The sequence below is a fragment of the Mus musculus genome, chromosome 14, assembly GCF_000001635.26.
Source record: "Mus musculus strain C57BL/6J chromosome 14, GRCm38.p6 C57BL/6J".
NCBI lineage: Eukaryota > Metazoa > Chordata > Mammalia > Rodentia > Muridae > Mus > Mus musculus.
The window spans coordinates 75,175,419-75,194,647 of NC_000080.6; the positions used below are offsets into that span (position 1 = coordinate 75,175,419).

The 19,229-nt window shown below is 45.0% G+C and overlaps 1 protein-coding gene across 7 annotated transcripts in view; it reads left to right on the forward strand.

Annotated features, from left to right (window-relative positions):
- The window catches only part of Lcp1 (lymphocyte cytosolic protein 1), a 99,738-nt gene that overhangs the window by 44,314 nt on the left and 36,195 nt on the right, over positions 1 to 19,229 (forward strand). For 3 of the 7 annotated variants that reach the window (XM_006518701.3, NM_008879.4, XM_017315920.1), the window contains exon 2: positions 1,397 to 1,515. The exons of 3 other annotated variants lie outside the window; for them this stretch is intronic. The gene's annotated coding sequence lies outside the window, so the exon portion shown is untranslated. Of the gene's footprint in view, positions 1 to 794; positions 1,297 to 1,396; positions 1,516 to 19,229 lie in introns of those variants that run through there. One more of the 7 variants, XM_006518699.1, reaches the window with a different exon arrangement.

Sequence of the window (19,229 nt, forward strand, 5' to 3'; positions counted from 1 at the left end):
CACAGTCAGCACTCACTCTTTCCCCTGAAGAAGGCTATGCAGGCCATCTGTGGAGCTCTTCTCTAGAACCCTGAGTGGGGGCTATTCCCAAAAGTGGAGGCTAACAGCATTTAACTGCTGTATCATGCAGCCAATCTTATATGAACAATGCCTAGATGCTTCTCTGTACAAAGTCAAGGGCCCCTGAGTTCCCTCTGCCAGTTACTAACTGGGATTCTACTCACCACGTCACTCTTACCAGGGACATCTGAAGACAGCCGTCAGTTCTTACTAGAACCATTCCTAGAATGTTCTTTAGGACCAGATCTAGAGAAGACCGAACCTTCTCCATGTCTTCCCGTGCTCTAGCAGACCCTCTTTCTCAATAGGAGCCCTGTGGGTTTCTGAGTAAAAAGTTGCCTTATCAAGCAGATGAAGGAGATACACTCGGTGGCCTTATCTCAGCATTAGAAGTTAAGACGGAGAACTTTGTAAGGAAACCAGAAAAGCCAAGGAAGTCTAAAGAACAGCGGAGTCAGTGGGACCATGCTCAGCTTGGCAGCAGCCCTGGCTCTTACAAAAACACAGATACCTGTAGAATGAGCAGGCATCCTCACCGACTGAGCCTGGGGGCCTAGCTGTAGCATGCAGCCCCAAGGCTAAATGACAGCATCTCCGTTATTGTTGGGAGCGTGAGGACTCCAGGAAATGGGTGGATGACTGTTGTCTGAAGGGATCCAGCCTGTTGGAAGGACTGACCGCTTCCTGAAGGATTCACTACTCTTCTTTACAGGAAATGTTTAAATAATTGAACTCTCTAATTGGGTTAAAGAGATCCTGAACACGTGGGTGTTCTATAAGTAAAGGAATGAGTAAATAATATAGTAACCTTTCTCTATGGGCCCTGTGCTTAGAGAGATCGTTTTGTTTCGTTTATACAGATATGATCATCATTGAGAGAGTGGGAGAGGGATTGGTTTCAAATGGGGTGAGAGAGAGAGGGAGGTGGGATAGGCATGTTCGCCCATGAAAATCCCTTACAGTTTGTACATCACACCTCTTCCTTTGTTGTTTCACTGGAGATGAAGAATTTGTTTTTTCCCAGATGAAAGTATGTAGGCTCCTGGGTTTTGCTTTAAGCAACTAGAGTCAGACAAAAGAGTTCAGCCAGGAAGCTGACCTTCGCTCCCTATCTGTGATCAGAAGGGCTTAAGTAGCCCAGGGCCTGCAGAGAGAGACCCAGGGTGGGAAGCAGAATGCTCCTAGAGAGGAGGAAGTGGAAGGTGGCTTCTAGATTTCACTGTGACCTGTTGTCAGGTGATTTTCAGGGGGAGGAGACATTAAAAAAAATGTTGAGTAAAATGTCCTTATAAAGACAAAATCTATTTCTTTCCTGCCTGGTGATTTGCCACTGCAGTTACTTCCTGCCTTGTGACCACACAGCCCTGCTTGACAAGGCTGCTCTGTAGATCTGAAGGACTGGGGTTTCTGACCACACAGCAGTGCTGCTGACACAGAGGACAGTTTCTCTACCAGGTAAACGTGTTTCTCGTCCCTTTGCTCGCTGGAAGTGTTTGGGACCTGGCTGGGGCTCTGCTGCTGGGTGCTGTGGGTTTTGTCTAGAAGGGGCTAAGCACCTGTCTTCTCAGCCCTGTGTGTCTTGCCTCCCTCTAACAGAGACCAGCAGCCACCTGGGGTGGCTGGGGGTGTGGGGGGTGTGGTGGGGGGAAATATGGGGGGGGAGTTTTTTGGCTTAGTTCTTGCCAAGTTCTCTGCATTTATCATCCCCCACCCCAAAACCTGAGTTACTTTTCCCCATCTTTAAAGCCAAGCCATGTTTTGATACCTGTCAGTTGGACTATTTTAGGAAGGCTATTTACTCTCATTTGGTCAACTTTAAGATGTTTTCGGGAAAGAGCGTATTGATCATTTAGACTGTGCTGCTAGTAATTCTAATGGAGGTGGTTTAATTTTAGCTTCTGTGGTTGTTTTTCCTTTTTTTTTTAAATCTTCCTTAGAGTCAGTTGGTGGATATGTTAACATCTTAGGTCGTATGTTACCAAGGGTGGCCTGGCAGTGTGAGTGATTTTTGACAATGAGGTTTTTAATGCCCATGTTTTCTGACTACACAAAATATGAGAGGTCTTCTCCATTCAGTCTCCAAAAAACAAGAGCAATTGTGTTGCTGGCTTCTGCTACTTCTTGTAGGGCTGTCTGGATTATTTGTTAAGGCTGAAGGCCATGCAAATGAATGTCTCTACATTTTGGAGGAAAGGTCCTGTCTACACAGGGAATTCTTTTAAGCGACTGAAGCATATAGCCTCGAAGTATTGTACCATCTCTCAGCTTGTATTCATTTAGAACTGTCAGTCAAGCCCAGGACTGATGTTACATATACACTGTCCTGCACACATGGTGAAAACCTGTGTTTCTAACTGTTGGAAACCACTCTAGCAGGACAACTTAAAACCAAAATCAGAAGCAAGACAAACAAACAAACAAACAACAACAACAACAAAAAACCAAAACAAGAAAAAGAAAAAAAAAGTGATGACTTGTCAACACACACCTTGAGGTCAAATTTACCAAGAATTTACTGTAATTGGCTTCTATTAAATGAACTTTTTAAAAAAGGATGTCTGCATAGCTAAATTTAAATGGAATTCACCACTTTTTTCTATGAAGAGTGAATTTCTGGAAGTTTTGGTGTCTGGCCATTAATCTTTCTTTACTTGCAGTACTCATCTGCCTGGCTGGTTTCAAGGCAAAAAGTAAAACTAACCCAAAAAACAGTGGGGTCTCCGGAGGAGAGGCTTAAGGTCCAGAAAATACTAGGGGGAAAAAAAACGTACTCCAAAGATTTTCATCAGAGATAGTAATAAGAATGTAATTTAAAAAAAAATGCTGTGAAGGCTTGTCAACATTTCCCCCTTACATTTGGGAAGGAATAACACTGAATATGGCAGAGTTAGTGCCAACCACGTTTGGCTTGCTGAAGCATCCACCTGCCATGCCTGCCTACAGAGCACAGCGTCTTACTCATGGTAGCAGCACGAGGGAGGGAGGGCTCTTCCGGACCTCAGGTTCTACGGTGGCAGTTTGCAGTGGTCTCTGATGACATTTCGTTAGCAGTCCCTGTCTGGCAGGAGTGTTTTAAACTTCGTCTCCTTTGTATGTTGTACCTTGCAACAGTCAGGACTGTTAGATTAAAAAGGATCCCAGTGTTTTAACCTGATTGATACTTCTACCTCAGAACCGTTTGGAGAAGGGTGGCCCGCGCGTGTGTTTAAACTAGAACAGGAAGGGGACCTGTGCAGGGCCTCAGAGATGCGCATGCTCAGGCCGCTCAAATGTAGAACCCTGTACTGTATCGACCTGGGGGGCGGAGGGGGGGGGCGGAGTGGTAAGAAGGAAAATGTTAGTGTGTATTCTGGCTGTGCACGTCCAACTCTTTTTTTTTAGAATGTTTCATCTGAACTTAATCGAGTTTGTGGATATGGAATGTGTAAAGCTGGAGAGCCGACTGCCACCAATGCGGTTACTTTTAAGTGCTTAGTTTGTGTAACCACATGACTTCCTGGAATCCTCTCCAGTGCCTTGAGCTATCGGGAGTGAGCTGAAGTTACCTAAGGTCCAAGGGCACAAGGGTCAGGGTGGGGCAGGAGTTGGTCTGGATTTCGGGTGCCCCGGGACTGTGCTGGCTGCAGGGTCCGCCTTCCGTGGAGCATGCTGGGAGAAGCTATCATCCTGGAGACACATCGAAAAGCCTAATGTGTGTGTGTGTGTGTGTGTGTGTGTGTGTGTGTGAAGGAGAAGAGAGAGAGCAGAGACAGAGAGAGTGTGTGTGTACAGGTGTTCAAGACAGAGAAAGGAAAAAAATCGCCAGACACCCCAAAGGAGTTTGATATTCATAAATAGGTTCCTTGGCACATTTCATGTAACGGTGGGATGATTCATTAACAGTTTTGCTAAGAATTTTTGGTGCCTTCACGCATTTGCCTCAGCCCACTTCCTCAGCCTTCTTTCATGCCACTTCCTTCTTGTTGAACCTCTCCCCTCCCCCTCCCACGTCTTACCAACCCACGTTCTGGTTCTGGGCGCCGCGCTAGACCGCAAGCCACCAGAAAGTTCCATGCTGTTTCACTCTTTCTCGCTGTTTCTTCAATGATCTTCCCCCTGAATTGTCTGACTTTTCAAGGGCCTCTTGGAAAGGCAGGTCCTCAGCTTGCTTCCTCCACTGACTGAAGTTTGCCTAAGGCTTTGCCTTCAGGTCAGCGTTGCATCTTCTTAATATTTTCCCCCCTGTCCTGTCGCACATATAGAGCGGAGTTCCCTCTCTCCGCCGGCGCACAGGGCTGCTGAAGATATTGACTGGAATGAATAGTTGTCACTTTTTTTTTTTTTTTTAATGAATTCGTTACATAACAGGAAGGCCTCCGATTTCACTTCCTACTTTCATGCTCCCTGAGTCCTTGTGGCGACTGCTCTGAGGGGACACGTGGCAGTCATTGTCCTCAGAGCTTGCTCCCCTCCTTTTCCAAGGCTCCAGTCTTCATTTGAGCCTCACAGCGCCAAATGGACAACGGCTTCGGGAAATATAAGAAATGATACGGTAACTGTAGACTTCAGAAATAAATGACACCAGTCCATCATTGTATTTTAAATGCAGTTACAGGCATACTACCCAGCAATCCTTACATAAGCTGAATTCCCCAGATAGGCCTTTGTTTATGAAGTGAACGCAAGTACACATGTTAGGAACATTACTTAATCACTCTGTATTCTTAGAAAATTCTCAAGTCGCCTTTTCCTTTTTTTTTTTTTTTTTTCACCTGAGGACTGCAGGCCCCTCTGCACATATAGGGGATGTACCAATCAAATCTCAAAATAAAGCTAAATCAGAAAATTAAGAGATTTCCTCATTTAGCTCATGTTTGAGAAGAGCTGAAAAGCTTTATAAAGTCATTGGACTTTATGACTAATGGTAGATGTTATAGCAGGATGATACTGTTTAGATTAATGTAAATTTTCTCCCCGGGAATTTTTTTTGATAGGGGGGTGGAGGGGGGGTGTTTCCCACTTCACAGATACCCAGTGAAATAAGATGACTCAGTTCGTGTACTGAGCAACGCAAAAATAAAAGTCGAATTTAGAGTCCATCAAAATATATAACTGATTTGTCAGCCGACTCTGCTAGCTGCAAGGGTTCCTGTTTTGCTAGATGACAGTGCACTTCTAACATCAAAACACTGAAGGTTTTCTGAAGTGCTGAGACACTGCCTCCTGACCAGGTCTCCATCACCTAGGGGAATCTTGCTCTAGCTGTTGAAGTGGAGGTGCTCCCAGACAGACAGACGGACGGACGGCATCTCCTGCTGTTTTCCTCAGCTTCCTTCTGACTCAGCTTCCGGTCTTCACCACTCACTCTTCCTGTTGTTTTCTGTGTGTCAATTTCCATCATTGCATTCGTCTTCCCATCAGTTTCACAATGGCCCCATCTCGTAAGATATTGCAAGCCCCATTGGGGGAGGGGCGGTGAGGAAGAATTTCAGTTATCACCCTAATAATAACAACAGCTAATGCACCCACCCTCTCTTGGAATTGAGCTTTTCGCAATCCCACCAGGTGAATACTGGCATATTTGACAACAGGTTTATTCACTCGTGTATGTGATTTTTTTTTTTAAATTTTCGAAGACTGAATGAGTGCTCTATCAATGGTTGGAATCCAGAGAAAGCCCTAGAACAAACAACAAACTATAGTGTGTGCGTGTCTAACATCTGAAGTAGAGCTTAGATGGTTGAAACTTCCCCTGAAGTGCAGCCATGGTGTGATGGCTTTTATTAGAGACTCTTCTGTCATCACCACACGAGCTCTGTCCTGTGCATGTGATTGTATTTGGTGTGTACAGTGAATGTACAGACCCACACAACATGATCTTTCCCTTTAAAATCTTGGAATAGTTCTTAGTCTTAGGCATTAAGAATGACTTCAGTCGAGTGGCCTTCACATTTTTAGTGTGCTGTGACTGACAGTCAGGAATAAATTAATTTGTACACCTGAGTACATACACCTACAATTATACAGTAATTGCCAGATATAATTGTAAAAAAGACTTTTTACAAATGAAAGGATGCTTTAGCTGTGAATGGGAGGACAGAAGTTGGAAGCGACCCAGGTAGTGAGTTAAAATAGGTTTTCCTCAGCTTCAGAGCCCGGGTCTATGTCAGTCCTATTTACAAGATGTACAAAGGCCATTTCTCAAATATGGCCAGCCCTACCTCCCCCGGAAGGAAAAGCTAAGATGTTAAATTGAGGAACTAGCAAAGCCACGGCTCTGTGGTTGCAGCATTGATTCTTAGTTTAGCACAAGCTAAATGGACCCCTACCTACCCTTCTCTTCACACACACACACACACACACACACACACACACACACACACACACACACGCACACACACACATACACACACACATTAGTAACTGAACTCAAGTGGACATCAGAGGTTACATCCTCCACAGTGGAAGGCTGGGGCACCAGATCTGGTACCAGGCTAGTTACATACATGAATTGTAGTCTCCCAGATAATTTGCTCTCATTTTTATTCTGCTTATACTTTACAGAGGGAACTTGCCTGATGAGATAATTACCTCGTATTTAATAACCTGCTTTCTGGTTCCTTATTCTTATAAATTCATTAAGATTTATCCAAGGCATATCTCTGAATCAATGAGGTAGAGAACTACCTAAAATTATTTGTGCAATATCTGCTTATTGCCCTAAGTGCCATTGCTCAGGCAGAATTTTGATTAGCATAAGTTCATTGTCCTCTTTATTGCAAGTGAGCATTCTACAACGTGGGTCCTTTTAGCTCCTAGACAGCACAAGCTCACAGCAGCTGAAGTGCCTGACTGAAGTATCTGAATCTCAAATGCTCTGAAAGTCAAAACTTTTGAATGCTGATATAGTTCTCAGGAACTTTCAGACTCTGGAATGTTTCAGATTTCAGGTTGTTTTTGGATAGATGTCTTGCAAATATCTGCAGAAGTCTGAAGCACTCCTGGTCCCAAGTGTTTTGGTTGAGGAGTGTGGAATCGGTATTTCTATCACTTCTATTTGTGTTGTGACTGAATAACCGACAAGAGGCACTTTAGGGTGGAGCAGTCTGTTTTGAGTCACCCTTTAGAGGTTACTATCTCTCTGGGCAGGGAAGGATTGGTTACTGAAACTGTTGTAATAGCGGTTCTGGGAACGTGAAGATTGACTTGTTCACATCTAGATCTAGGTAGGCTGGACCAGGGCCAAAAGCAGGTACCACCTTCAGCTAGCCAGGTCAGTGACCCAAAGCTTGCACATTATCAGGAGTCCAGCTGCTCACACTCAAACATCTCAGACTCAAATCCTAACAGTCGCCTTTGCCCAAGGAAGGACAAGGGTGATAGAAATTGCTTATGGAGAGCTTGAGGTCGCAGGTACTGAGAAAAAGTACCTGGGGGAAAAGGCAGGGGTGCGGCTCTCCAGTGCTGAGCAGCCTTCATCATCTTAAAGCTATGAATCGAGCTGTCCGTGCCGTCTCCAGTGGTTTGTTAATGTCTCTTAAGTTTCCTCTTTGGGATGATGAAAGTATCCATGGCAACTTTTTGGGTGTCCCCCCTGCCTCACTGCCCTTCATGTGGAGATTTTCATCAAGATATCACCAGTGCTGTTTCTGTCCTCTGACCACTGAGAGTGACAGTTGGGACATTTCAGATCTCTGTTGATCAGGTGGTTTTCCCTGTGCTTTTGGGGCCTTGATTCTCTCTCCAATTTCATACAAATATCTGTTTTTAGACACTTTCCAATATTTTATAGGTTGTTTTGTTTTTTACTTTTTTTGTTTTAGGGTTTTTTTTTTTTTTGTTTTTTGGTTTTTGGTTTTTTTTTTTGAGATCTGCCTGCCTCTGCTTCCTAAGTGCTGGGATTAAAGGTGTGCACCACCACCGCACAGTTATTTTTTTTAAAGTTTACATGTTTATTCTGTGTATATGTGCACAGACCTTGGCACATGGAGAGAGAGGACAGCCTGAGGAAGTTGTTGCTCTCCACCATGTCGGTCTCAGGAATTGAACTCAGGTCCTCAGGCTTGGCAGCAAGAATCTTTATCCACTGAGCCATCTCACTGGCTTATAAACCAGTCTAAAATAAATCATATTTTACAGGTTTTAAAATCAGGGCTTATAGCTCTTATTCGTGGAAGAGACAGATACAGTGTATAGAAAATTAGCAAATGGACACAGATTTGGATTCATATTCGGGCTTTGACCATATCAAACACTGAGCAATCTCTAGAACCTCTGAGACCAGTTTAGTTTATTTTAACTTTTTGTTGATTCTTCGTGAATTTCACATCATGCACCCCAATCTTGCTCATCTCGCTGTCCTTGGGGTAATAACTGTACCCCAAAGAAAACACAACATTTAAAAACTAAAACATCCAACAAAACAAAAATAAAAACAAAAACGAGACATCTCACCATGGAAGCTACAGTGTGTGTCCCGGAGTGTCACACAGTGTACCTGTTTGTCCACACAGCTTGACTTGCAGATGTTCATTGCAATGAGTCATTGGTCTGATTTGAGGCCTCTGGCTTCTGCTACACTATCAATACTGGATCCTTACTGGGACTCCTCTCAGATATCTTGTTGTTGCCCTGTGTCATGGAGCTCCTGTGTCTCTGGACCTGCAGGATGGGCCCCTTCACTTGCTCCAGCAGTTCACAGATGGGGTGGATGTTGGGGTGGCCCAACACAAAGCCCTGGATCTGGGCCTGGGTGGCAGCTGAGTTGGTCACATGGCCAGCTCCCCTGCACCAGGGACAGATCTCCAGCACTGCCCAGCTCATCCAAGTGCTGCAGCTGGCAAGGGGCGGAGCCAGCTCTACTGAGTGCCCAAGCCACTGAGGGGCAGCTCTTTGAAGCTACCTTGGACATTAACATGGTCCAATGTGGCAGCCTAGATTAGGGATGCCCTCATGGCCTTTGGTGGTGACACACAGATCCCAGACATGCACAGGCCAGCACTTCACAATGGCCTCAGGTGGCAGCCTAGGCTCTTCACATCAGCCACCCACCCCCACATCTCCAATTCCACTCCACCTCTTTTCATAGTGCTCAAACCACTTTGCTTCACTTTTGCTTCCATCTCTCCACCACATGCTTCCACGTCATAGCAGCATGTGAGCCATGTGGTGCCAGATGAAAACCGATTTCTTTTCTGTAAATGGAAGCAACTGCTGTCTATTTTCTGAGCCGTCCTTGGCTCCATTGTTCTCATGTTGCATCCAGGGGAAAGCCTACTTTCATCACCAGTACATCTGATCAACATCATGTCAAGCATTTGAAATATACTTGCTATATTATTTCCTCATATATCCAGGTATAAAGTTGACATTGTTATCTCTTTATTTCCTAAGGCTTAGGGATGTTTCTTAAGGGATTTATCTACAGGTCATAGCAGTAGCTCATAGAGTCCAGATTCACAGCTGCCTTGTCCATTTTAAGCGCATTTCTTTTCTTTCTTTCTTTCTTCCTTTCTTTCTTTCTTTCTTTCTTTCTTTCTTTCTTTCTTTCTTTCTTTCTTTCAGATTTGTTTATTATATGTAAGTACACTATAGCTGTCTTCAGACATCTCAGAAGAGGGCATCAGATCTCATTACGGATGTTTGTGAGCCATCATGTGGTTGCTGGAATTTGAACTCACGACCTTCGGAAGAGCAGTCAGAACTCTTAACCGCTGAGCCATCTCTCCAGCCCCTTAAGTTCATTTCTTAAGAGTGCAAACTGTGAGCTGGGCGTGGTGGCACATGCCTTTAATCCAGAGGCAGAGGCAGAGGCAGGCAGATTTCTGAGTTCAAGGCCAGCCTGGTCTACAAAGTGAGTTCCAGGACAGCCAGGGCTATACAGAGAAACCCCCATCTCGAAAAAAACAAAAAAACAAACAAAATAGGAGTGCAAACTGTGACTATGTAAACTCCATTGGTGAGAGCTGGAGAGCTTGCTCAGAAGGTAAGAGCACGCGCTGCTCTAGCAAAGGACCTGGATTCAGTTCCCAACATCCACAGGGCAGCTCAGAACCCTTAACTCCAGTTCCAGGAAATCTGATGACCTCTCTGGCCTCCTCAGGTACCAGGCACACACATGATGTGTAAGCATGCATTTAGCCACACATACTCACACATGTTAAATAAAAATAAATAAATCTTACATACATGACATTGTAGTCAGGCATATGTCTATCATCCCAACACTCAGAGCCTGAGGTTGGAGAATCAAGAGTAAGGGTCCATCCTGGTCTACATATTGAAACTCTACAACCTAGGTGTCACCTGATGATGTCTTAAGTGTACTTGTCTGGGATTGAGTATTGAATGGTTATTCCTTGTGACATATTCTCTATCAGTAAGAGATCCCAGCTCTGTGTTGGGTGCATCTACTAGTTTGACAGACACTTGAGAAGCAAGCAAATAAGTGCTTGAGGGTTTGTGACATGCAGTCTAACAGTTATGCAAGTACTAGTTTACATTGTGTAGTCACTGAAATTTCCCTCTTGTGACACTTAGAACTTTGACAAAAGAAACATCTCATCATAAACTGGTATTAGTAAATATTTGCTAACTGCCTGTGACTCGTCCTCCTCCCTGCCCACCCCACCCCCTGCCCCGTGTGTGTGTGTGTGTGTGTGTGTGTGTGTGTGTGTGTATGATTGACCTTGTTATCAGAGATTCTAAAGGAACAACTGGGAGCTTGTGTTGCCATTGCTAATGTACAAATATGGTTACTGGTTTCGACTCAAACTAGAATACAAAAAGTGCCTAGAGATTTAGGGAATGAACAATCAGGGCCAAGTGAAGTGCAGGACAACTGAACTTGTACCCAAGGGTGGGGGAGGAGAGCAACAGGGGCCGTTATCTCAGATGCCCAAAGCTCTCTCACTTCTCAGGGCTCGCTGTGGATGTGGTTGGGCTTTTCTTAACATTACTGTGTATTTTCCAAGTCTGGCCACACTTCCTCAACTGTTAGAAGGTACTTTCCACTGTTAGCACTTCAGGCAAGGCAGAGCTCAGAGACCCTTAAAATGAAAGTTAATATCAATGTTGATGGCTTCTAGTATCACTTGCCAGGTCTGCACCATCTGAGGGGCTCCTAAGACTTCAAGCAGGGAACTGGCACACAGAAGCCAAAACACGGGACGCCAAGGTGTCTTAGAGATAGGCCATGGCGTAAAACCTAGATTGGCACTCACACAACACACAGAGTGTATACACAATCAAGTGTGACTTTGGGGTAGTGACTATAATATTTCTTACCTATAGACTAGAAATTTACTCTGCTCCCTAAGATAAGTTTCTAAAAGTTCTGACCTTTGCATCGTTTTTACTGTCTACCCTTTCCTCTCCCCAATTATCACCCCATTTCCTTTATGTGTATCTCACAATTCAGGGATCTCCCCCACCCCAAAATCTTCAGGTTCTTGAATTTTAATGGATGTGTTACCTGACAACTTGGTCAGACGGAAGTAAGATTCTGGACATTCCACTTCTCTATTGAAGTCTCTGACTCACTTCTCTTCTCTGGGGGGCCCCATTTTCCCAACTCCAGCATCTCTGGTTCCCTCTTGACAAAGCAGAGTTTTGTGAGAGGCAATGCTCTAAGGAGGAGCAAGCAAGTACAAGCCAAGGAAACTGTTTCTAGGTGGAAGCGTTTTGTTTACGTTTTATTACCTGTAGTGTGTGTGTGTGTGTGTGTGTGTGTGTGTGTGTGTGTGTGTGTTTGAGGTATAGCCTGTGTCACTGACATTTCCCTTCTAGAAACAAGAGAATCTCAGTTCCGTGCTTCCCTTCTGTGGGGTTTACCATCCAACATCCCTGACTTCAGCCACACCGAACCAGCATCCGCCATCTCTGTAGGCTTTTGTTTGCCTTTCTTTTTACGAAGCTGTTTCCATCTTGGTTATATAGAAAACTCCATAGCGAGTCCCTAGGACTTAGCTTGATGCTGCCTTCTCTGGAAAGCCTTCCCTTTCATTCTTTACCCCATCTCTCTTCCTCATTCCTGCCCCTCCTGCCTCCTGCCTCTTCCTCGTTCCCATCTCCCCATCCTTTCTCCTCCTAGTCCTTCCTCTGACTTTTCCCCTCTTCCCTGGCATAGTCCAGGGCTCCCTTCTCTGAGCTCACAGCACCATGATAACATTTTAAAAATGACTCAGGGTAGTATAGACTTTCCTTCAGTTGACTCTGTGTCTCTGAAAGCATCTTTGTGTTTTCAGTGTGCAAGATAAGACATCTGCTTCACAAAACAACAGTGGATAACTAAAGTATGCAGGACTCCCGGATACAGGACCTCTTTTCACCATGAGAGCCATGGGGACACAGGCAGGAAAAACCAAACCTGGCCGTGGCCTTGCTTGTCTTAACATTTCCTTTAAAATGCTGAGAAATTGGAGAGAAGACATATCTAGAATTTCCCCAGAGATTGCTAGGCCTGAGTTTGTAGCCCCATCATGACACTCACTCAGGCTTTGGCCTTTTGGAGTTTCCTTTTGGGTCACCCTGATGAAGGGCAGAGAACAGATACAGGAATGTGGTAACCAGGACACTTGGAAAGTGAGGAGCCTGCCCCAGTTCACAGCTACATGACCCTAAGCTAGTCATTTAACCTTGTCCCCTCAGTAATGCTCATGGGACTGTGGTGAGAATGTAGAAAAAGCACTCAGCAGATAGTAACTGCTATTGTTATGACCCAAGGCTTTCCACTGCCTTTTAACTACTCTATTGTCTGACTCTAGATGACTAGGCCTATCTAGAGTCTCTGGGTTAAAGATTCCACATAAAAGAGGGGAAAGGTTGACTGACCTTCGAGAAATCTTCTACTCATCTGTTGATTCTAAGCTTCTTAGTTTATTTAGTGCTGCTGTGACCAAATGCTTGAGGCTGGGTAGTGTATAAGTCAGAGAGATTCACTGTTTCCGTTTCAGAGGCTGGAACATCATCCAAGGGTGAGGGGCTACATCCCGTGGTAGCAGGCAGAAGGCAAAAAGGCACAGGCAAGGAAGGGTGAGAGAGGGTAAGCCCCATCTACCAAAAGGGAATTCCTGCCATATTGACATTAAATGGTTGAGGGGGGCTCTGCATTAAACACCGTCATTGTCATTAGCCCTCCCTCTAACACCACACACCACTACATTCCTGATTTCGTTCCTAACACAACTTTGGAGGATACATTTGAACTGCAACGCTGTGTATCTTCCTCTAGGGGGCCATCTGTACCTCTCACCAGGGGAACAGATTCTCCTGAATTCTATGTTGAGTGGTGTCTATTTTCCTTAGCAAAGGAGCCACATCTTACTTTTGTTTTCTCAGCACCTAACACGGGCCCCAGAGCACAGCAGTATTTGGCGATGTCAGTTGGAGGGATAACTGTACACATCTGAGTTTGCTAAGGGCACACGTTTAGCATAGCTGGAAAATGGGTTTCAGAAGCCAGTTAATGATACTCAAATTCCACTCAGGTAGACACTCCACCACTGCATTCTATGAGTCTATGCTTTTTTTTTTTAATCTTCTCTACATAAGCTATTGATTTGGGCTGCTTCTAGAGTTACAGAAACACCGCAGAGGTGTTGTGAAGACTCCTCTTATGCCTGTCCATCAGGTTCCATGTCTCTGCTTTCTCCAAACTGATTTCCAGTTGACCGGTGAGATGGTATGTGTTTCTCATGCAGCATAGTTTTTGAAATGTATTTGCACTGTGTTAAATGACTGAGTTACCTCATGGTTATGCTTTGATGTAGTCAACCCTCTTAGGCCACCTCCTTAGCGTTTTCAAGAGTGTGGCAGACTGTCATCAACTGTAGTCAGCACGGTGTACAGCAGCTTTCCTGAGCTTATTCCTCCATGCAACTGTGACAGTGCATGGCCCCTAGCCACTGTAGCTTCTGGTAGCCACTGCTTTACTTTCAACTTCCATATGTGTGTGTGTGTGTGTGTGTGTGTATGTATGTGTGTGTGTACATATACATATGTGTGTGAGTGTGTGTATGTGTGTGTGTACATATACATATGTGTGTGAGTGTGTGTATGTGTGTGTGTACATATATTCTACATATTAGTGAGATGAAGTAGTATTTGAGTTTCACTTGCTGTCTTCAGGTTCATCTATGTTATTGCACTGACAGAAATTTTCTTCCTGTTTTTTTTAAAAGGGTATAATTCCATTGTGTTTTTATTTTATCATGCGCCACATGTAGATGATGCTTTATTGAGTCATCAGTTAATGGACATTTAAATTGTTTCCGTTTCTTCGCCATATTTTCTTTGAGGCACCACCTCACTATGTAGCCCACTGTCTTGCCTCGGCTTCCCAGGTGCTGACATTACAGTGTCTGCCACCATGCCTGGCATTTCTTGGCCACCAAGAACAGCGCTGCTGTTTGGGGTGTCCTCCATGGGGATGTAGATCTCTTAATCCAATGGGTTCTTGTCCTCTTGATAAATAACCAGTAATGGTGTAGCTGGACCATGTGGTATTGCTGTTTTTAACCCCTTCAGGAATCTCCTGGCTCTTTATAAGGGCTATCTTACAACCTTGATAGTCTCATCTTCACTGGTTAAGGAAGTTGGCACAAAGGCTGAACATAGCAAAGCAAATTTAAAGGTTGAAAAATAAACTCCTAAACTAATAGCTAAAAAGGACGAACCATCTCCAAGGTGGGAGATTTATGAATTGGCCAGCTCCTATAGTTCTGTTTAAGATTAGTCCAAGATAGGAAGAGCTGTAATTGTATCAGAAAAGATTTAGGTTACAAGGCAGGGATATGAGACACCGGAGAGGTTATAGAGTTTCCTTATTTGGGTCTTTTCAAAGAAAATGCTAGATGGTTCTCTTTCTGGGACAGTCTGTTCACTGGCTCGCCTAGAAGCTAGGAATGAACTGGATCAGCGTCTCTTTAGCCGTGTGTGAAGACATCCCAGAAAATAGGTCCCATGGGCCACTTTGACAGCTCTGCTGCTCTGAACTGCTCCACTGGGCAGCCGAGCAGGGACATCTACCTGGGGTTCAGAAAGAGATGCATCTTCTGGAACAGCTCTGTGTGTGACGAAAGGTAAGGACAGGGACAGTGGCTGGCCCCTGGGAGCCAGGCCCCCTCCCCCACTTGCTCACTTCTTAAGAGACATCTCCGGGGTCCAGCCACTACTCTGGTGGGCACTCATACCAACCACGTTGTTCTCTGCAAGCTCGGCTCTAATCTGCAGATTCACTGCTCAGCTACTGAGAGAAGTCTTGAGACTTTTTAACATAGAAGGGACTCCCCCTGTCAATATAGGGATGAAGAAACTGAGGCCCAGAGAACAAACTGGAGGTTAATGCTACACAGCCGGAAGGGAGGCAGGGTCTCCTCACGAGAGCCCAGACACAGCCTTCCCTCACTCCCCCTGCCTTTTATCCCAGTAGAGACTCATTTGGCAAACTTACTCATTTAGTGAATTGAGTGGGCTGATTTCGGTATTTGGTATTCTTAGTTATGTATGTCTGTATTTCTGTACTTTGAGACAGGGTAGTCCTGACTGGCCTAGAATTTTCGCCATGTAGCAAAGGCTGATCTCAAACTCAAGGAGAGCTTACTGTCTCAGTATCCTTTGTGACAGGCTTGTGGGTCCATGTCACGATGCCTGCCATGCTATTTTCATTTTAGATAGGCCTCCTCTCTGCTCCTTTTTTTTTCCTTTAATTTGCAAAGGTCTGTGTTTAACCTTTTCCACTCCAGGAAATCCCACTATTACATTAATCATCATCTACGCGTTACATTCAAGACTTGACGTTTAAGCGTGGGCTTCATGAAGCACTAGCCTTTGGGGCTCCCATTCTTGTTCCTCTTTCTGCATCTCTCAGCAACTAGAGCAGAGCTTTATACAGAAACAACTAGGTGGGATTTCATTCCTGGATGAGTGAATGGTGGTGTATATTCAGACGATAACTTTAGATTGATCGATATCAGTTCTTTGAACAAACGTTTTGGGCATGGTTCTTAAAAATCCCTGTCCTAGAGCAAGATGAACAGTAGCTGTGGATTCCCAAGAGGCCAGTACCATGGGTAGCACTGTAGCCTAAGCAAGAAGAGGGGTGCCAGTGTACTATAGTACCCTCAGACTCCAGCCTGGTGTATCACCCTTGCTTACAAAGCTTGGGGTGGTTATCTTGGTAGAGAGCAGGGGTATTAGGGATGTTCAAGAAAGGACAGGCGGGGCCGTGCAGTCTCTTGAGTTGGAGATGGGGCTGGGACCTGTCCCTGTAACCTCAGAAGCCCCTTGATTGAATGGCCAACTTCTAGAGGCTTTCAGAGCGTGGTGAGCAGGCTAGAGTGCTGGGACCTGCTGGCTTTCCTAGCAGTGTCGGCCCAGCTGCAGCTTCACGGGTGACAGGCCTCCTTTGTCTTCTCCCCTAAGGCCTTCAGGTCAGAGGCTGGAAAGAAAGGTGTCGGTGCCCTAGAACAGCCTGTGGGAAACTGGTGCATTGGCAGAAAAAAAAAGTCAAATTTGAGGTTAAACTTGATAGAAGGATTTGTAAGATTCCCTTTAAGTGCCCATTTATATCTGAGACCATTTGTAATTGAATTCATTTTTAAAAAGGTATGTTTGGGTATTTGCCTGCTTGTGTGTCTGTGTACCAATTGTGCACCTGGTGCACGTGGAGGTCAAAAGAGGGAGCTGGGTCCCTTGGAACTGGAGTTACTGGAGTTACAGATAAATGGGAGCTGTCATGTGGGTGTTAGAAATCTAAACCCAGGTTCTCTGCAAGAGCAGCCAGTGCTCTTAACCACTGAGGCATTTCTACAATCCCTAAAACTGAATTGAAAAAAACAAAAACCCACAAAAAAAACCCCAAAAATCAAAAACAAAAAAACAAAGTCATTTAAAAGCTGTGTTTTTGGAGTCATCCTTTCTCTGAAAGGTGAACATAAGGAACCCGTATCAGTGACACAGAGTAAGTTGCGGTATATTCTTTGTTAGCTCTCCTAAGGGTGTTCCTGTGAAGCAGAGTCGGCAAGCAGCTTTCACCCTTTTAAACTGTACGAATGTTTTCTTTGGCTACAGAACCGTGTCACATCTTTGCTTCATATCTTAGTCACCTTAAGCTACTGTCAGCCCCGGTAGCTCCTGTGTTGCTTAGACAGTGCGTTTCTGATCGTTCACCGTTCTCGGAGGTCTCCGGAAGCTCTGTCATCCCCCTGGTGGATGCTGAGATCCCCTGAGGTTGCTCAGATGCAACTGGGACCAAGAGTCAGAAGTTTCCAGTTTTCCTTCACCTACAGAGTCAGATTGCAGAGAAAGTGGGGCACAGGCAGAAGTGTGCCTTGATCCTGTGATACGAGGTGGCAGATGCCTGGGACTCTAGCAGGTGGATAACTGGTCACTACTGTCCCTAACCTTAACACTGATGCACCCAGAGTAGCCTGCGTCACCACACCGGGACAGGCCGCTGCCCCCCTCTTTCTGCTGTTTTCACAATCAGTTCTGAAACCTGAGAAATCCCCACTCCTAAGTCCACACTCACTTAGAGGAGCCGTGTTCTTCTGCAAATCCCTCAGCACTGTGATCTGTGGTAAACACCTAACACGCGGTTTCTGCATCTGGTCCTTGGGCAATTTGAGTCAAAATTCTTCGGTAATAACTCATTCTCACAAACCTTGTTGTCTGTCGAGAAGGAGCAGACTTTGTGGCTTCGGCAGCTGGGGAGGTATTGAGCTAGTTTTAAAATTAAGTAAACAACAAACAGAAAAAAAAAAAAAACCTAGCGATCTCTTTAGCCAACTGTCTTGGGATTCTATGGCGATGGATCGAAAAGGCCAAAGTCCCCACGGGAAAGCAGAAGTGACCCAGAGAAATGATTTGAGATTCGTTCTCTTAGATCTAATGGTTTGGGTAGGGATCCATAAGGGAAGGTCCTGAGCTTACTGCTAGTTGAAATGCTTCCTGGCAGAGCATTGTTAGTTGGTGTGGTCATTAGAAAGGGACACGTGAGCTGGTGAGATGCCTCAGCAGGTAAAGGTGATTGGGACTCAGCCTGACGACCGGAGTTGGATCCCTGGGTCCCCACATGCTGAAAGAAGAGAAACGGACTCATTCGAGTTTTCCTCTTACCCCTACTTGTTCGATGTAACACACCCACAGCCATACACTCCCCCACACTAAATAAAATACAATTAAATGTTTTACCAAAAGGTAAGGCACGGGCAGGGTCTGGGGATATAGCTCAGTGGAAGAACACATGATTAATATATATAGGCCCTAGAAGCAAAAAGAATAAATAGTATGAACCATACTCACAACAGAGTCTGTAAAGCTCAATTGAAAGTACTCCCTCGTGCCCTGGAAGACACGTGCCTTCTTTCTTTTTGGGCTCCTGATACCCAAGTAGGAGCCTTTACTGCTGCCTATATGGTGCTAGTATTGCAAAGCGACACCTTCCCCTGAGGACCTGGATAATAGGTGGTGATAAGATAGTCCACTCCTTCTAACTGCAGGAATGAAAATGGGCACAGTCCCCTCAGGCAAACACATAAACTATGTACGATATCTAAAATTAGACACTACTGCAGCGATGTCCTTCTTAGACATGGCTGGTGTGCATGTTAGAACATTAATCATGTCCTGCCCCACGCTGGGGAAGCACTCTCCTTTCCACACCGCACTTGGTCTAATTAGCTGAAGAGTCTCCTCTCTGTCAAAGTCACTGAGACTTTTAGGGGTAACTTCACCCTCTCTCTTCTCTTCTCTGTATTGGGAACACCAACTGGAACGGCCTTGGAGCATTTGTGCACAAAGCATTTCACGTGGTTGCATGACAGTTTACCCCGTGCATAAATCAGAAAACTGTAATAAACTTCATCTGATGCTCCAGTCTCTAAAAGTGGAGCTGTTTTTCTAGGTCCTGCTCAGCATGAAGGTAAAAGAAACACAATGATTTGTGTAAGTCTGGGCCCTACACAGCCCACAGTGGCCACAGCAACTTAAGCTGTCAGCTCCAACCCTCTTACCAGCCCATTTCTTATACTGCTTAAGTACTCTTTTCTCCCCCCTTCTTTCCTCCCTCTCCCTTCCTCTCCCTCCCTGCCTCCATCTTTCTCTCCCTCCCTCCCTTCCTTCCTTTCTTTCTCTCTTCCTTTCTTTCTTTCTCAAAGCTATTGAACCAATGAAGACTTGAGGATTTTTAA